Source organism: Macaca fascicularis, chromosome 1, assembly GCF_037993035.2.
Source record: "Macaca fascicularis isolate 582-1 chromosome 1, T2T-MFA8v1.1".
NCBI classification, from domain to species: domain Eukaryota; kingdom Metazoa; phylum Chordata; class Mammalia; order Primates; family Cercopithecidae; genus Macaca; species Macaca fascicularis.
The window spans coordinates 35,258,179-35,277,587 of record NC_088375.1 but is presented as its reverse complement, the minus strand read 5'-3'; the positions used below and the strand labels follow the sequence as shown (position 1 = coordinate 35,277,587).

The 19,409-nt window shown below is 36.6% G+C and overlaps 1 long non-coding RNA gene across 4 annotated transcripts in view; it reads left to right on the top strand.

The window, feature by feature from the left end:
- The window catches only part of LOC107126550 (uncharacterized), a 340,932-nt gene that overhangs the window by 13,817 nt on the left and 307,706 nt on the right, over window positions 1–19,409 (top strand). For 2 of the 4 annotated variants that reach the window (XR_010581341.2, XR_010581359.2), the window contains exon 1: window positions 3,270–3,371. The exons of the other annotated variants lie outside the window; for them this stretch is intronic. This is a non-coding gene — a long non-coding RNA (uncharacterized lncRNA). Of the gene's footprint in view, window positions 1–3,269; window positions 3,372–19,409 lie in introns of those variants that run through there. 4 annotated transcript variants of the gene reach the window in all.

Here is a 19,409-nt window from a genome sequence, read left to right as displayed (position 1 = left end):
AACACTCATTTGGATGTATGAGTTCCTGAGTGCTTTAGAAAAAATTAATCATTATTTTTAGTTAGATATGTAACTATTTTTGTGAACATTTCCAACTCAGTGCAGTGCGAGCATAAAACAATTTTTCTTTCTCTGATCACTGCCTTCAACCATATTTTGTCAGATCTAGCTTTACTGTCTTCTAATAGTATCATGAACATTTTGTCAGAGCTTTCTGGTCACCTGCAGTTATTAAGTCCAGTAACAACCTTATCTAATATTTTAGCCCACTTCTGGGATTGACTGTGGCTACTGATCTGCAGTGAAGAAAAAGCAGTGTTTCTCCCCTTTCCTCTTCTCTTCTGTATTCTTTTTATCCTTCAGCCTGTTGGGAAGAGGATCAGAGATTAACAAAGGGACAAGTATCTCAAATTCAGCTGTTGCCAAGTAAGGTGCTGTGTGTGTATGGAAGACAGGGTCCCAGTAAATCTTTTACAGGAATTGGATACAGGGCCTGTATAAAGGGCAGACTGGCCTCCCAGGTGAACATTTGCTTATGCAGTGGTCTTGATGAACTGCACTTGGTGTAGAATTAGCCTGGATGATTCACAGGGTTTTCCTTTTGTCTGCCAGAATCACTCACATTTTTGATACGAAAAACACTGAATGTTTAGTCAACTGATCTACTACCCCTCTCTCTGCCTTGCTGTCTTCCTTCCACTCATTTCTCATTGGCTCAAATAGGCATCACATCCATTACCCAAGCAAATACTCAATAGGAGAAGAGAGGCCGTTGTCCGTTTTTGCTGCACTTACATTTATCTTCGAGGATGACAAGGACCTAAGTTGGTGGGAAGGATAAAAAATCATTGTACTCCCTCTAATTCCTGTTGTGGTAACAACACCTCCTAAATCTCAGGAATTTTAAAAAAACAAAGAAAAAATTCTTGTTTAAGTTACTTCTCTATCACTAGTTGGTAGGGAGGCTGTATTCATTATTGCTTACATAGAAGCCACCATTTGAATGGTAACAGACAGCACTGGCCTAGAAGTGACACGTGGCCTACCACTAGTCACATGGTCCTGATGTAACAGAAGGGTTGAGACATCCTACCAACCCTACTATGTGCCCAAAAGAGAAAAAAAAAGTACTTTATTGATAGCACTAATGATTACCATATGTAGTCTCCATTCCATGCCTCCAGTGCAGTGGTTCTCTCTCTCTCTCTCTCTCTCTCTCTGTCTCTTTTCTCCTCTCCTTCTCTCACACTTCCTCAGTCTTCTGCTTATATAGACAGTTGAGAGGTGGGGGTAGCAGGAAAGCAGCTGAGACGATGGTTGAGAGGCAGAATCTTATTCCACATATTGTTACACATGCATTCATGCCACACACATTCATATGCCTATGAATCACACCTCAGCAAGGCAAAGTTCAAGACTAGTGCAGGGATGGAAAACCTTGGGTTTGCAGATTCATAATCCAACTCAACACCAATGATTACGTCAAGTAAGTTCATTAAAGAACTATTTGTTATGCAGACTGTGTTTATAGATCCAAAAATATAGTCATATGGCCTGAAAAATTCAAATGTACTTCTGTGAGCAATGGAATGAAATAAAGAACCCAAACTGTTTCACACAATCCTTGGGTTTACAGTGTCTCAGACTCCAGCCAATAAGAGGAGATACAGTTGAAAAGATCACTAGGTAGGGTCATTCTCATTTAGACTCTGTTGATATTTTAAATTGCTACTTCCATGGGAGATACCAAATCCATAAGAGAGACACAAGCTGGTCAGGGCTCTGGGTTCTATTGATAGAATTTTTATATAAGCAAAAAATGACAGATACCAGGATTCCATACTACAGTTCTACAATCCTATAAATATCTCCTTCTTCTTCTGGAAAGTGTGTCTGACCAACACATATGAAGCAATGTGACAGGCTAGTAAAAGAGAATAGAGGTTTAAATGTCAGCTAAAACAATGTTCATTTCCTTAAAAAAAAATCATTTGCACAGCTCTTCAAGCCGCCAAATGGAACCTCTTGTGGTTTGAAGTTCATCCAGAAAACCCTTTTGCAAAATATTTGCTGAAACACTGTAATGTAGGAACAGTAAGGGATTTAGGCTTGTTTGCTTTCTCCTCCCCCACACCTATCTTCCCTAAGCTGACTTCGGCAGCCCAGAATCTTAAATCCGTGTGTCTGAGACCCAGATTCCAAAATCAGCATATTGCTTCCCACCACCACTAAAAACTAAAATATTACTGAAATGTCTCACTTCTAACTAAAATCTGCCTAACTAAGCAGACCAATGGTCTTTCATACAATTCTACCAGCCTCCAAACACCTCCAGTAGATCCCCTTTTAAAAAAATTGTAAATTGATAATTTACATTTGCATGAATTTATGGGGTACAAAGTGATGTTATGATTTATGAATACAACGTGGAATAATTAAATAAAACTAGTTGACTTACCCATCACCTCAGATACTTAACATTTTATGTGGTGTGAACATTTGAAATTACCTCTCCTAGAAATTTTGAAATGTTTAATACTCTATTATTAACTGTATTCACTGTGCTGTGCAATAGAACTAAAAAAAAAAAATTCCTTCTGAGATTTTGTATCCTTTGACCACCATCTCCTTATGCTCCCACCCTCCAGCCTGTGTAACTGCCATTCTACTTTCTCATTGTATGAGCTCAGTTGTTTTAGATTCACATAAGTACATGCAGTATTCATCTTTCTGTGCCTGGCTTATTTTAGCATAATGTTCTCCAACTCCACTCATGTTGTGGCAAATGAAATAATTTCCTTTTTTAAGGCTAAGTAGTATTCCATGGTGTATGTATACATTACCACATTTTCTTTATGCATTCATCTGTTGATGGACACTTAGGCTCATTCCATAACTTGGCTATTGTAAACAGTGCTGCAATGAATGTGGAAACGCAGACATTTCTTTGACAAACTGATTTCAACTCTTTTGGGTAAATACCCGGAAGTGAGATGGCTAGATTATATGGTAATTCTGTTTTTAGTTTTTTGAGAATGTTCCATACGTTTTTTCATAATGGCTCTACTAATTTACATTTCCACCAGGTGTATAAGTGTTCCCTTTTCTCCACATCCTTGCTAACACTTATTAACTCCACTTGGTTGTGGGAGGGACCAGGTGGAGCTAATTGAATCACGGGGGGCAGTTTCTCCCATCCTGTTCTCCAGATAGTGAGTTAGTTTTCACAGATCTGATGGTTCTATAAGGGGCTTCCCCCTTCGCTGGGCACTCATTCTTCCGCTTCCTGCCACCACAAGAAGAAGGACGTGTTTGCTTCCCCTTCCACCATAATTTTAAGTTTCCTGAGGCCTCCCCAGCCCTGCAGAACTGTAAGCCAATTAAATCTCTTTTCTTTATAAATTACCCAGTCTCAGTTATTTCTTCATAGCAGTGTCAGAACAGACTAATACAGGGTCCTTGCCCATTTTTAAGTTGAGTTTTAAAAATTCTTTGTTTTTGCTATTGAATTATTTGAGTTCTTTTTATTATTTTGGATATTAGCTCTTTTCCAGTTGTGTGGCTTGCAAATATTTTCTACCAATCTGTAGGTGTCCTTTGCACCCTGTTATTTCCTTTGCTGTACAGAGGCTTTTTCATTTGATGTAATCCCATTCGTCAATTTGTGCTTTTGAATACGTCTCCTTTTGGACCTGTATGAAATTTTTTTTAGCTATGTAATCTAGGAACAGACTTGCTAGGTTGCAAAATGTGTGCATTTAGTATGTGTAAGTAGTGGAAGGCTGTTTCTCCTGATAATGGCATTAGCCTGTATTACGATCAGCAATGCATGGGAATTCCAATATAACTAATTCCTTCCCCCAACAATTGGCATTATCCAGTTTTCTAATTCTTGCCAGTCTAATTGGTGTAGAGTGAAATCTTAATGTTGCTTTCATTTGCATTTTTTCTGACTATTTATGAGTTTGAGTGTCTCTTGATATGCTTCTCAGGTTTTGGATTTCCTCTTCTAGGAATTGTCTGTTTATATTAGTTGCCCATTTTTCTAATAGAGATGCTCTCCTCTTGATGTTAATTTGCAGTTCTTCCATATTCTAGATATTAATTCCTTGTAGTTTTAAACATTGAAAATATCTGTCTTCTAACTGACTTCTTGGTGTTTAATGCACAGAAATAATACATTTTGCTGCCATAAACTTCATTGAGTTATTGTTTTAGGATTAACACTTAAAATTTTTAGGAAGTTCTACATTCCTACATTATAAAGATATTCTATATTTCTCCTATGTGGTGTTAATTAGGGATTCAGTTGTTTTTCTCTACTGAATCAGTTTCTGCCAAAATGGCGAATTCTTTCCTCATTGATTTACAGTACTACTTTCTTGTACATTCTCCTATAATGTCATAGATCTCTGACAGTTTCTTTGGTCTATATACCTGTTTTTATATTAATACCACAGAGAATTTTAAAAATCTATTTTCTAACAATATTTTGCAGAGGAAGTCTGTTCCATTTAGTCTTTTGTTTTAATCATGACTTTATCTATTGGTACTTTTTTTTCATATACATGTTAGAGTATGCGTATCATGTTTCACAGAAATTTGACTTAAGATTTTAATTCAGTTGCCTTAATTTACATATTAATTTATAGATAATCAACACCTTTAGACTATTCCTCTATCCAAAGGCATGAATCTTCTTAATTTATGACATCTGTATTATTCTCCTCTCTGTTCTTTATTAGAGTTTTACATTTTCTTTACAGAGGTCCTGTGTACTTTTGGTGAGGTTAACTTCTAGATACTTTGTAGTATCGAGTTAGTTGATATTGTGATTGGTATTTTCCTTTTTTCAAAATAACATTTTCTTGTTGAGTTTTGATAGCACAGAGAAATTATTTTCATTTTTAAGGTCAATCTTGTATCTGGCAATTGTGTTGGTTCTTCTAGACGGATGATCATATCTACCTAGAAGACAATTTAATCACTGGCTTTCCAATCCTTATCTTTCTTTTCTTTTACTTCGCTTATAACATTGATCTCCTGTACTAAGTTAAAAATAGTAGTGAAGATGGAATGCATCATCCTTCATAGGTGTGAAACCTTATCAGCTGTTCCTTCTGTACCAATTGCTATTATTATATATGATGTAATTTGTTTATATGCATTTTAACAAATTATATGCAATTACTACATACTTTTTCTTTATACTGAATGTAGTAAATTATGTCATTAGATTTTTGATACATTTCTTGATAACACCCTTTGAGCTTGTTACACAAACCCCCCCACACATCGTCAATTCTATTTTCTACCATTTTGTTTAGTATATTTTCCTCTAAATTAATAACTGAAATGGCTCTAAAATTTTCCCCTCTTACATTGTGTTTATCTGGTTTTAGAATCAAGATTATATTTTTCTCATAAAATAATCTTAGCAGCTTTCACCTCTTTTTCTATTTTTAGAAACAATGTTTAAAATTGGAATTCATCATTCCTTGAAAATTTTATAGAACTCTCCCATAAACTGTCTGGCTAGTTTTGGGGCAGGAAAGTCATTGCATTTCCTTTCTAGCTCTTCTAAGTATTTGTTGCTTTATTTAAAGTTCCAAAATCTCTTATTTTTTGTCTTTAAAAATTGTTTTAGGCTTTTATTTGTTTTATCAACGTGTTCAAATATATTAACAGCTATTTCCTTTCCTTCCCTCCCTTCCTCCCTCCCTCCCTCCCTCCCTTCCTTCCTTCCTTCCTTCCTTCCTTCCTTCCTTCCTTCCTTCCTTTATTGGGAGGGCATGTAATTTTTCTCTTGTATGAAAATCAGTCTCGTCAGATGGCTTTTATATTTTATTTTTAGTAGGAAGCAAACAAAACCTCTTGAGTTGTTAACCTTCTGTTACTGTTATGTTCTCTGTTTCATTGATTTCTGCTCTTATTGTTAATATTTCCCTACTTTCTATTTCTTTGTGCTTGCTTTAAGACTCTTTCCCCCCAATTTTTTAGTTGCATGCTTAGATAATTTATTTCTAACTTTTCCATTTCCTGATAATTTATTTAAAACTCTAACTTTTTCCTCTAGGTATGGTTTTACTAATCTCCCATAGATTTTGTGGTATTTTAATTATCATTCAGTCCTGAATAGTTCTAAATTTCCTCTATTATTTCCTGTTTAACCCAAGAACTGTCTAATAAAATGTGGTTTCATTTCCAAATATGCTATTTATCTTTTTGTAGATAATTTCTAATTCTGTTTGATAATTGTTGAAGAACACAGTCTGTTTGATATTGTTCTTTAGTAATTTACTGAGATTGCTTTAATAATCTAATATGTGGTCTAGTTTTGTTAATGAGGATGAGCTAAAAGTTATATTCTCTGTTTATTGGGGCATACTTACCATGTGTACTCTTTATATACTTGCTAGAGTTTGATAATTGTTATTTAGGATTTTGATATCTCTGCTATTTTCTCATGCTTGAAATATTCATTTCGAATAAATCTACCAAAACCAAACATTTTTATTAATATATTTCTTCCTGCAATTTAGATAACTATTGCTTTGTACACTTGAAGTTGTATTAGATGCATGTATGTTGGCTCTACCATCTATTTTTTTTCTTTCCCCTTTTATGAATAGGTGATGTTCTTATTTGTTCCTTTTCAATTTTTTTAGCTTTAAAACCAATCTTAGATATTAAGATCACTATCAAGCTTTCATTTGGTTCATGTTTCACTAGTTTATCTTTTCCATCCTACTTCTAAACTTTCTGTGTGTTTTTAAGTATGCATCTTGTAATCAATATATTGTTGGATTAAAACGATTAGAAAGTTTCTATCTTCTAATTAGTTTATTTTATATTCAAATGACTATTACATTAAAACTTAGTTCTATTATTATCTTTTTATTTTTTCCATTTAGTATATTTTTCTTTTTAAATTTTTTATTCCTGCTTTTCCTTGGATATATTCATATTCTTCTAATTCTAATATTAATTTTGTAGTGGCTGCTCTTAAGAGTCATATTTGTATTCTTTATGATTTTCAAAGTCAGCCTTTCTTCTTCCTTCTCTCTCGCCTGTCCTTCCTTCCTTCTCTCTTTTTCTAACTCTCTTTGTTCTCACAAAACAAATATACTGGCAAACTCTCCGCTCTCTTAGTATCTTCACTTCTCTACCTCTTATCATGTTGATTTTTCTTAGAATTTTAGTTTTTGATTATTATGGGTGTTTTTCCCTTTCTCTTGTCTTAGCTTTCTTTTTTCTTTTCTTTCTTTTTTTTTTTTATAGTTTAAGTTCTGGGATACATGTGCAGAACGTGAAGGTTTGTTACAGAGGTATACAAGTGCCATGGTGGTTTGCCGAACCCATCAACCCATCATCTAGGTTTTAAGCCCTGCATGCATTAGGTATTTGTCCTAATGCTATCCCTCCCCTTGCCCCCGACCCCCACAACAGGCTCTGGTGTGTGATGTTCCCTCCCTGTGTCCACGGGTTCTCATTGTTCAGCTGCCACTTATGAGTGAGAACATGCAGTGTTTGGTTTTCTGTTCCTGTGTTAGTTTGCAGAGAATGATGGTTTCCAGCTTCATCCATATCCCTGCAAAGGACATGAACTCATTCTTTTTTTGTGGTTGCATAGTTTTCCATGGTATAGATGTGCCACATTTTCTATATCCAGTCTATCACTGATGGGCATTTGGGTTGGTTCCATGTCTTTGCTATTGTAAATAGTGCTGCAATAAATATACATGTGTACGTGTCTTTATAGTAGAATGGTTTATTATCCTTTGAGTGTGTATATATATACCCAGTAATGGGATTACTGGGTCAAATGGTATTTCTGGTTCTAGATTCTTGAGGAATTGCCACACTGTCTTCCACAATGGTTGAATTAATTGACACGTCTCAAAAGCTTTCTCTTTTCATTAAAAAATCATACTAGAATATTTTATCAACTTTGATTTCCATATCACTTGCAGTATCTCCTAGATTTATTTCTCTTATTATTTGAGCACTTCTTTCAAATGTGTCTTTTCTGTGGGTCTTTTTTATTTTTTATTTTGGCAAGCCTCTAGGGCATTATATATGTTAGAATATTTTATTATGTCCTCACATTTAAATGACAATTTAATATACTTAATTCTAGGTTCAAAGTTCTTTTCCTTCAATGCTTTAAAAATATTTCCTCATTGTCTTCTTTCGTCTAATGTTGCCATTGAAAAGTCTAATGTCAATCTGATTCTTGTTCTTACTAAATGATTTCTTCATTCTAGAAGCTTTAACATTTATTTTTTTTCTCTGTTATGCCTACAGTTCTATATGTGGCATCAAGGGGTGTGTGTGTGTGTGTGTGTGTGTGTGTTTTATGCTTATCTCTTCTGTTTAATACTGTGTGGAGGTTCTTTTGATCTTAGGTTAATTAATAATTCTGAGAACTTTCTGCCCATATTTTTTCACATCTTTCTCTTACTTTTTCTATCACATTTGAGGATTCCTGTTATCTGATGGTGACACTTTTTTTTAATCCTCCTTATTCTCAGTTCTTAATTTTATATTTTCTATCTTTTTTCTTTTCTGTGTTTTTTTCTTTTCTTTTTCTTAAGACAGGGTCTCACTCTGTCACCCAGACTGAAGTGCAGAGTACAGTGAACATAGCTCACTATAGTCGTGAACTCCTGGGCTCAAGCAATCCTCCCACCACAGCCTCCTGAGTGCTGGGACTACAGATGTGCACCAACACACTCAGCTAATTTTTAATTTTTAAAAATTTTTAGTAGTGTCAGGGGTGTCTCACTGTTGCCCTGCCTAGTCTCAAATGCCTGGCCTCAAGTGATCCTGCTACCTCAGCCTTCCACAATACTGGGAATTTTAAGTTCAGGTGTACAAGTGCACATTTGTTATACAGGTAAACTTGTGTCATGGGAGTTTGTTGTACAGATTATCTGATCATGCAGGCATTTAGCCTAGTATCCATTAGTTATTTTTCCTGATCCTCTCCTTCCTTCCACTCTCCACCTTCTGAAAGACCCCAATGTGTGTTTTCCTGTATGTCCATGTGTTCTCATAATTTAGGTCCCACTTATAAGTGAGAACATGTGGTATTTGGTTTTCTGTTCCTGTGTTAGTTTGCTAAGGATAGTGGCCTCCAGCTCCATCTGTGTCCCTGTAAAGGACATGAGTCCATCCTTTTTAATGGCTGCATAGTATTCCATGGTGTATACAAACCACATTTTCTTTATATAGTCTATCATTGATTTCTTTATACAGTCTATTATTTAGGTTGATTGCATGTCTTTGCTATTGTGAATAGTGCTGCAATGAACACATGCATGCATGTGTCTTTGTACTAGAATGATTCATATTCCTTTGGGTATATACCCATTAATGGGATTGCTGAGTTAAATGGTATTTCTGTCTTTAGGTCTTTGAGGAATCTCCACACTGTCTCCTACAATGGCTGAACTAATTTACAATCCCACTAACAACGAATAAGCATTACTTTTGCTCCACAATTTCACCAGCATCTGTAGTTTTTTGACTTTTTAATAATAGCCATCTGACTGGTGTTAGATGGTATCTCATTGTGGTTTTGATTTACATTTCTCTAATGAACAGTGATGTTGAGCTTTTTTTCATATGCTTGTTGGCCCCAAGTAAGTCTTCTTTTGAAAAGCATCTCTTCATGTCCTTTGCCCACTTTTTGATGTTTTTATTTTTCTTGTAAATTTGTTTAAATTCTTTGTAAATTCTGGATGTTAGACCTTTGTCAGATAGGTAGATTGCAAAAATTTTCTCCCATTCTTTAGGTTGCCTGTTTGCTCTGATAATTTCTTTTGCTGTGCAGAAACATTTAGTTTAATTAGATTCCATTTGTCAATTTTAGCTTTTGTTGCAATTGCTTTTGGTGTCTTCGTCATGAAATCTTTGCCCACGCCTATAAATGGTGTTCCCTAGGTTGTATTCCAGGGTTTTTACAGTTTTGAGTTTTACATTTAGTTCTTCATCCATCTGGAGTTAATTTTTGTATATGGTGTAAAGAAGGGGTCCAGTTTCAATCTTCTGCATATAGCTAGCCAGTTATCCTTGCACCATTATTGAACAGGGAATACTTTCCCCATTGCCTGTTTTTGTCAGGGTTGTTGAAGATCAGATAGTTGTAGGTGTGTGGTCTTACTTCTGGGTCCTCTATTCTGTTCCATTAGTCTGAGTGTCTGTTTCTGTACCAGTATCATGCTGTTTTGTTTACTGTAGCCCTGTAGTATAGTTTGAAGTTGAGTAGTGTAATGCCTCCAGTTTTGTGCTTTTTGCTTAAGATTGCTTTGGCTATTTGGGCTCCTTTATAGTTCTATGTGAATTATAAAATAGTTTTCTCTAGTTCTATGAAGAATGTCAATGGTAGTTAAATAGGAATAGCATTGAATCTGTAATTTGCTTTGGGCAGTATGGCCATTTTCACAATATTGATTCTTCTTATCTATGAGCATGGAATTTTTTTGTGTGTGTCATGTGTGATTTTTTTTGCATGATATTTTGTAGTTCTCCTTAAAGACCCCTTTCACCTCCTTTGTTAGCTTTATTCCTAGGTATTTTATTCTTTTGGTGGCAATTGTTTATGGGAGTTCATTCCTGGTTTGGCTCTCGGCTTGACTGTTGTTGGTATATAGGAATGCTAGTGATTTTTGCACATTGATTTTGTATCCTGAGATTTTGCTGAAGTTATTTATTAGCTTAAGAAGGTTTTGAGCTGAGACTATGAAGTTTTCTAGATATGTGATCATGTCATCTGCAAACAGTGATAGTTTGGCTTCCTCTCTTTCTATTTGAATGCCTTTATTACTTTCTCTTGCCTGATTTCCCTGGCCAGAACTTCCAATACTATGTTGAATAGGAGTGTTGAGAGAGGGCATCCTTGTATTATGCCAGTTTTCAAGGGGGAATGCTTCCAGCATTTGCCCATTCAGTATGATATTGGCTGTGGGTTTGTCATATGTGGCTCTTATCACTTTGAGGTATATTTCTCAATACCCAGTTTAATGAGAGTGTTTAACATGAAGGAGTGTTGAATTTTATAAAAAGCTTTTTTTTTTTTTGCTTCGATTTAGATAATCATGTGGTTTTTGTTTTTAGTTCTGTTTATGTGATTAAACACATTTATTGATTTGTTGAACACACTTGCATCCTGGAGATGAAGCCTACTTGATCGTGGTGAATTAGCTTTTTGATGTGCTGCTGGATTCAGTTTTCAAGTAGGACTTTTTGAGAGAATTTCTTAGTCTTTATTTCTAATTTGATTGTTTTGTGGTCCAAGAGACTGTTTGTTATGATTTCAGTTCTCTTATATTTGCTGTGGAGTGTTTTACTTCTGATTATGTGATTGATTTTAGAGTAAGTGCCATGTGTCAATGAGAAGAATGTATATTCTATCTACAATTGTTTTTGAGTAGACAGTTCTGTAGATATCTATGAGGTCCATTTGATCAGGTCATGAATATCTTTGTTAATTTTCTGTCTCAAAGATCTGTCTAATATTGTCAGTGGGGTGTTAAAGTCTCTCACTGTTATTGTGTGGGAGTCTGTATCTTTGAATGTCTTGGAAAACTTGCTTTATGAATTTGGGTACATATATATTTAGGATAGTTAGATCTTCTTGTTGAATTGAACCCTTTACCTTTATGTAATGCCCTTCTTTGTCTCTTATGATCTTGTTGGTTTAAAGTCTATTTTGTCAGAAACTAGGATTGCAACCCCTGCTTTTTTCTGTTCCCCATTTGCTTGGTAGATTTTCTTCCATCCCTTTATTTTGAGCTTATGTGTGTCACTGCATGTGAGATGGGTCTCTTGAAGACAGCATATCAATGAGTCTTGGTTCTTTATCAAGCTTGCAACTCTGTGTATTTTAATTGGGGCATTTAGCCCACCTACATTTAAGGTTAGTATTAATATGTGTGATTTTGATCCTGTCTTCATGATGTTAGCTGGTTATTTTGAAGACTTTTTATGCAGTTGCTTTATAGTGTCACTGGTCTGTGTGCTTTAGTGTGTTTTTGTTGTGGTTGGTAACAATTTTCCCTTTCCATATTTAGTTCTTCCTTCAGGAGCTCTTGGAAGGCACACCTTGTGGTAACAAATGCACTCAGTATTTGCTTGTCAAAAAATGATCTTATTTCTCCTTCACTTATGAAGCTTAGTTTGGCCAGATATGAAATTCTGAGTTGGAATTTCCTTTAAGAATGTTGAATGTTGGCCCCCAAAGTCTTCTGGCTTGTAATATTTCAGCTGAGAGGTCCTGTTAGTCTAATGGGCTTCCCTTTATAGATGACCTGGTCTTTCTCTGTAGCTGCCTTTAAAAAATTTTTTCTTTCATTTCCACCTCTGAGAATCTGATGATTATGTGTCTTGGAGATGATCTTCTCATGGAGTATCTTACTGCGGTTCTCTCTCTGCATTTTCTGAATAATAATGTTAGCCTCTCCAGCTAGTCTGGGGAAGTTCTCGTGGATGATATCCTGAAATATTTTTTCCAAATAGGTTTTATTCTCCCCATCTCTTTCAGGTATACCAGTCACAGATTCAGTTTCTTTACATAATCCCATATTTCTTGGAGGTTTTGTTCATTCTGTTTTATTCTTTTTTTCTCTACTCTTGTCTGTTTGTCTTATTTCAGAAAGGCAGTCTTCAGCTCTGAATTCTTTCCTCTCTTGATCTATTCTGTTGCTAATACTTGTGATTGCATTATAAAATTCTTGTTGTCTGTTTTCCAGCTTTATTGGGTCAGTTACATTCTCTAGACTGGCCATTTGCCTATCAGCTCTTGCAATGTTTTATCATAATTTTTAGCTTCCTTGCACTGGGTTACAACATACTCCTTTAGCTCAGTGAACTTCATTCCTATTCATATTCTGAATTCTATTTCTGTCATTTCAGCCATCTCAGCCTCAGCCCAGTTCTGAACCCTTGCTGGAGAGGTGATGTGGTCATTTGGAGGAAAGAGGGCACTCTGGCTTTTTGAGTTTTCAGTGTTCTTGTGCTGATTCTTTCTCATCTTTGTAGGCTTATCTGTCTTCAATCTTTGAGGCTGCTAACCTTTGGATTTTTTTTTTAACAGTCTGGCCATTTTTCTGTCAGACTGCTGTGGTATGCTAGAGGTCTGCTCCAATCTCTAGTTGCCTCAGATTTTTTAGTACCTGGAGGAATCACCAATGAAGTCTGCAAAACAGGAAAGATGGCAGCCTGCCTCTTCCTCTGGGAGCTCCATCCCAAGGAGGTGTAGACTTGTTGCTGGCCTGAAAACACCTGTAGGTGGTGGTTGATGACCCCAGGAGGTCCCACCCAATCAGGAGGAATGAGATTGGGGACTCACTTATAAAAGTAGTCTGGCCAAGTTTTTGTATAGCAGCTTTGCTGTGTTCAGGGTCCACTTCAGCCCCTGGTCACTTTGGATGCCCTGAAACCCAAAGGTTGGAACAGCTAAGTCACCCAAACAGCAAAGATGGTGGCCTGCCCCTCCTTCTGGGAGCTCTGTCCCAGAGAGGCCTGAAATCTCTGTCCGCTGGAAGACACTGATGGGGGTAGCCAGAGACCCTGGTTGGGAGGCTCCACCTGGTGATGAGGAATGGGCTCAGGGACCCACTTAAAAAAGTAATCTGGCAATGCTTTGTGGGACTTCTCTGCTGTCTGGGGTACCACTTCTACCCCTGGTTGGCTTGGATTCTCCAAAGCCTAAAGGCTAGAACTGCTAAGTTGCCCAAACAGCAGAGATGGTGGCCCACCACTCACTCTCAGAGTTCTATGCCAGGGAGTTTTCAAATTTTTGGAGGCCAGAGAATACCGAAGGGTGTGGCAGGAGGCCCCAGTTAGGAGGTTCTGCCCAGTGAGGAGAAACAGGATCGGAGACCTGCTTAAAGAGGCAGTATGGACACACTTTCATGGAGTAGCTGTGCTGTGCTGGGGTATGAAATAAAATGTGAAGACAAGATTAGAGAAAAAAGAAAAAAAAAAGGAATGAACAAAGCCTCCAAGAAATATGGGGCTATGTGAAAAGACCAAACCTACGTTTGATTGGTGTACCTGAAAGTGATAGGGAGAATGGAACCAAGTTGTAAAACACACTTCAGGATATTATCCAGGAGAACTTCCCCAGCCTAGCAAGACAGTTCAACATCCAAATTCAGGACATATAGAGAACACCATAAAGATACTCCTTGAGAAGAGCAACCCAAAGACACATAATCCGTCAGATTCACCAAGGTTGAAATGAAGGAAAAAATGTTAAGTGCAGCCAGAAAGAAAGGTCGGGTTACCCACAAAGGGAAGCCCATCAGACTAACAGTGGATCTCTCTGCAGAAAGCCTACAAGCCAGAAGAGAGTGGGGGCCAATATTTAACATTCTTAAAGAAAAGAATTTTCAACCCAGAATTTTATATTCAGCCAAACTAAGTTTCATAAGTGAAGGAGAAATAAAATTCTTTACAGACAAGCAAATGCTGAGGGATTTTGTCACCACCAGGCCTGCCTTACAAGAGCTTCTGAAGGAAGCACTAAATATGGAAAGGAAAAACCAATACCAGCCACTGCAAAAACAAACCAAAATGTAAAGACCATTGACACTATGAAGAAACTGCATCAACTAATGGGCAAAATAACCAGCTAGCATCATAATGACAGGATCAAATTCACATATAACAATATTAAACTTAAATGTAAACAGGCTAAATGCCCCAATTAAAAGACACAGACTGGCAAATTGAATGAAGAGTCAAGACCCATCAGTGTGCTGTATTTAGGAGACCCATCTCATGTGCAAAGACACATAGGCTCAAAATAAAGGGATGCAGGAAGATCTACCAAGCAAATGGAAAGCCAAAAAAAAAAAAAAAAAAAAAAAAAAAAAAAAAAAAAAAAAAAAAGAAAGGCAGGAGTTGCAATCCTAGTCTCTGATAAAACAGACTTTAAACCAACAAAGATCAAAAAAGACAAGGCCATTACACAACGGTAACAGGATCAATGCAACAAGAAGAGATATCCTAAATATATATGCACCCAATACAGGAGCACCCAGATTCATAAAGCAAGTTCTTAGAGACGTACAAAGACACTTAGACTACCATACAATAATAGTGGGACACTTTAACACCACACTGTCAATATTAGATCAATGAGACAGAAAATTAACAAGGATATTCAGAACTTGAACTCAGCTCTGGACCAAGCAGACCTAATAGACATCTACAGAATTCTCCACCCCAAATCAATAGAAGATACATTCTTCTCAGCACTACATAGCACTTATTCTAAAATTGACCACGTAATTGGAGGTCAAACTCCTCAGCAAATGCAAAAGAATGGAAATCATAACAGTCTCTCCAACCACAGTGCAATCAAATTAGAACTCAGGATTAAGAAACTCACTCAAAACTGCACAACTACATGGAAACTGAACTACCTGCTCCTGGATGACTACTGGGTAAATAACGAAATTAGGGTAGAAATAAATAAGTTCTTTGAAACCAATGAGAACAAAGACACAACATACCAGAATCTCTGGGACACAGCTAAAGAAGTGTTTAGAGGGAAATTTATAGCACTAGATGCCCATAGGAGAAGCCAGGAAAAATCTAAAATCAACACCCTAACATCACAATTAAAAGAACTAGAGAAGTAAGAGCAAACACACTTAAAAGCTACCAGAAGACAAGAAATAACTAAGATCAGAGCAGAACTGAAGGGGATAGAGACACTGAAAACCCTTCAAAAAATCAATGAATCCAGGAGCTGTTTTTTTGAAAAGATTAACAAAATAGACCACTAGCCAGCCATACTAATAAAGAAGAAAAGTGAGAAGAGTAAAATAGACACCATAAAAAATGATAAAGGGGAGATCACCACTGATCCCACAGAAATACAAAATAACATCAGAGAATACTATAAACACCTCTACACAAATAAACTAGAAAATCTAGAAGAAATGGATAAATTCCTGGACACATATATCTTCCTGAGACTCAAGCAGGAAGAAGTCGAATCCCTGAATAGACCAATAACAAGTTCTGAAATTGAGGCAGTAATTAATAGCCTACCAACCAAAAAAACCCAGGACCAGACGGAATCACAGCTGAATTCTACCAGAGGTACAAAGAGGAGCTGCTACCATTCCTTCTGAAACTATTCCAAACAATAGAAAAAGAGGGACTCCTCCCTAGTGCATTTTATGAGGCCAGCATCATCCTGATAGCAAGACCTGGCAGAGACACAACAATAAAAACAACAAAATTTCAGGCCATAATCCCTGATGAACATCAATGCAAAAGTCCTCAATAAAATACTGGCAAGCCGGCCAGGCATGGTGGCTCAAGCCTATAATCCCAGCAATTTGGGAGGCCAAGGTGGGTGGATTATCTGAGGTCAGGAGTTTGAGACCAGCCTGGCTAATACAGTGAAACCCCGTCTCTACTAAAAATACAAAAATTAGCTGGGCATGGTGGTGGGTGCCTGTAGTCCCAGCTACTCACTTAGGAGGCTGAGGTAGGATAATTGCTTGAACTCGGGAGGCGGAGGTTGCAGCGAACCGAGATCTGCACCATTGCACTACAGCCTGGGCAAGAAAGCGAGACTTCATCTCAAAAACAAAAACAAAAACAAAGAAACAAAAAAAAACTGGCAACTGAATCCACCAGCACATTAAAAAGCTTATCCACCACAGTCAAGTCAGCTTCATCCCTGGGATGTAAGGCTGGTTCAACATATGCAAATTAATAAATGTAATCCATCGCATAAACAGAACCAATGACAAAAACCACATGATTATCTCAATAGATCCTGTGGTATTTTTAATCTGATCTTTCAACTCATCAACTTGCCATTCAGTTGGATCCATCCTATTATTTACCCTATTTTTTAAAATTTCCATTATTAAATTTTTATTTCTAATCCTTTATCATGTTTCTCTTTCATTTTTCTTTTTTTATATTGATAGTATATTTATCCTCAAAAGTATGTTTGTTACACTTATTCTAAATTCTTGGTCTTTCTGTTTCAATAATCATGCTTTATGTATTTAAAGTTTGTTATTTTTCTTTGGAGGTAGTTTTATTCTTCAGGTACTTAAGTATTTGCCTGTGAGCGTCGATTTTCTTAAGGATATCAGCTCCTCTGTTTGGTAATGAGGAGACAAAGGTAAACACTAGTCTGTTGGTCCTGGCAAGTTGAAGGAGACTGAAGAGGGTATCTCTGAGGATGGAAAGCCCCAGGTGCCACAAAGTCACAGTCAATTCTGTTTGCTATCATCCCTTCCCTTCCCCCACTGTCAATAGGAGTTTTAGGGGAGAGTTTCTTTTTAAGTTGTTATTTCATATTTCATGAGTTTCATGTCTTCCTCTGTCATTTTCTCCAAGTTCAGTTTGGGGAACCAGCAGTCTGTGTTAGTTCATCGTTTTGTCCAAAACTGAAAACTCTTTGGTTTTGATCATCACCTCCTAATATTTTATGAGCAGGGTAGAGACTCAAGTATCATCTCCTTAAAGTCCTGATGAATGGCAACATAAGTAATGATCCTTTCAAATATAAAGGTCACAAGAGTTGATTTTTTCAAGAATTGTATTTGAAACATGAAACAGCTATCTCCAAGAAAAGAGAGCAAACTTTGTTTTTTTCCTTTTTGGGCTCTGAGACAGCAGTGTGGTCTGCTTTGGAGCTTAGGATCAGTCACAAGAAAACGAAAAACAACAAAGCCAGAGAAATACCACATTAGTGTTTTGTATATTAAGAACTATGCATTCATTTTTACTTAATTTAACAAAAATGCTTAGAGCAGTGAAATAAAAATCAAAAATATAGGAAAAGGTACACAAAACCTAATTTCAAAACATAAAATAAGGTTGACAGATAAAATATAGTGTGCCCAGTTAAATTTGCATTTCAGATAAGCAACAAATAATTGTTTAGTATAATTATGTCCCAAGTAATATTTTTACTTTCCTTCCAGGGCACATATGCCCCCATGTAGGTTTTCCCTGGAGTAAGGCAGTTTGATCTTTAGATAAATCTGGCTTCAAAGCCCACCTCTATCTCTATTTTCTCTATTTATATCTTGTGATTTCTTCTTCTTTTTTTTTTTTTTAATTATACTTTAAGTTCTGGGATACATGTGCAGAGCATGCAGATTTGTTACACAGGTATACATGTGCCATGGTGGTTTGCTGCACCCATCAACCCATCATCTAGGTTTTAAGCCCCCCATACATTAGGTATTTGTCCTAATGCTATCCCTCCCATTGCCCTCTGCCTCCCAACAGGCCTCATGTGTGATGTTCCCCTCCCTGTGTCCATGTGTTCTCATTGTTCAACTCCCGCTTATGAGTGAGAATATGCATTGTTTGGTTTTCTGTTCCTGTGTTAGTTTTCTGAGAATGATGGTTTCTTGCTTCATCCATGTCCCTGCAAAGGACATGAACTCATTCTTTTTTTATGGCTGCATAGTATTCCACGGTGTATATGTGCCACATTTTCTTTATCCAGTCTATCATTTATAGGCATTTGGGTTGGTTCCAAGTCTTCGCTATTGTAAATAGTGCTACCATAAACATATGTGTGCATGTGTCTTTATAGTAGAATGATTTAAAATCCTTTGGGTATATACCCAGTAATGGGATTGCTGGGTCAAATGGTATTTCTGGTTCTAGATCCTTGGGGAATTGCCACACTGTCTTCCACAATGGTTCAATTAATTTACATTCCTACCAACAGTGTAAAAGCATTCATATTTCTCTGCATCCTTTCTTGTACCTGTTGTTGCCTGACTTTATAATGATTGCCATTCTAACTGGCATGAGATGGTATCTCCTTATGGTTTTGATTTGCATTTCTCTAATGTCCAGTGATGTTGAACTTTTTTTCATATGTTCGGCGGCCGCATAAATGTCTTCTTTTGAGGCTTGTCTGTTTATATGCTTTGTCCACTTTTTGATGGTTTTTTTTTTTCTTGTAAATATGTTTAAGTTCCTTGTAGATTCTGGATATTAGACCTTTATCAGATGGATAGATTGCAAACATTTTCTCCCATTCTATAGGTTGCCTGTTCACTCTGATGATAGTTTTTTTTTTTTTTTTTTTTTTTTTTTGCTGTGCAGAAGCTCTTTAGTTTAATTAGATCCCATTTGTCAATTTTGGCTTTTGCTTCAATTGCTTTTGGTGTTTTAGTCATGAAGTCTTTGCCCATGCCTATGTCCTGAATGGTATTGCCTAGATTTTCTTCTAGGGCTTTTATGGTTTTAGGTTTAACATTTAAGTTTTTAATCCATCTTGAGTTAATTTTTGTATAAGGTGTAAGGAAGGAGTCCAGTTTCAATTTTCTGCATATGGCTAGCCAGTTTTCCCAGCACCATTTATTAAATAGGGACCCTTTCCCCATTGCTTGTTT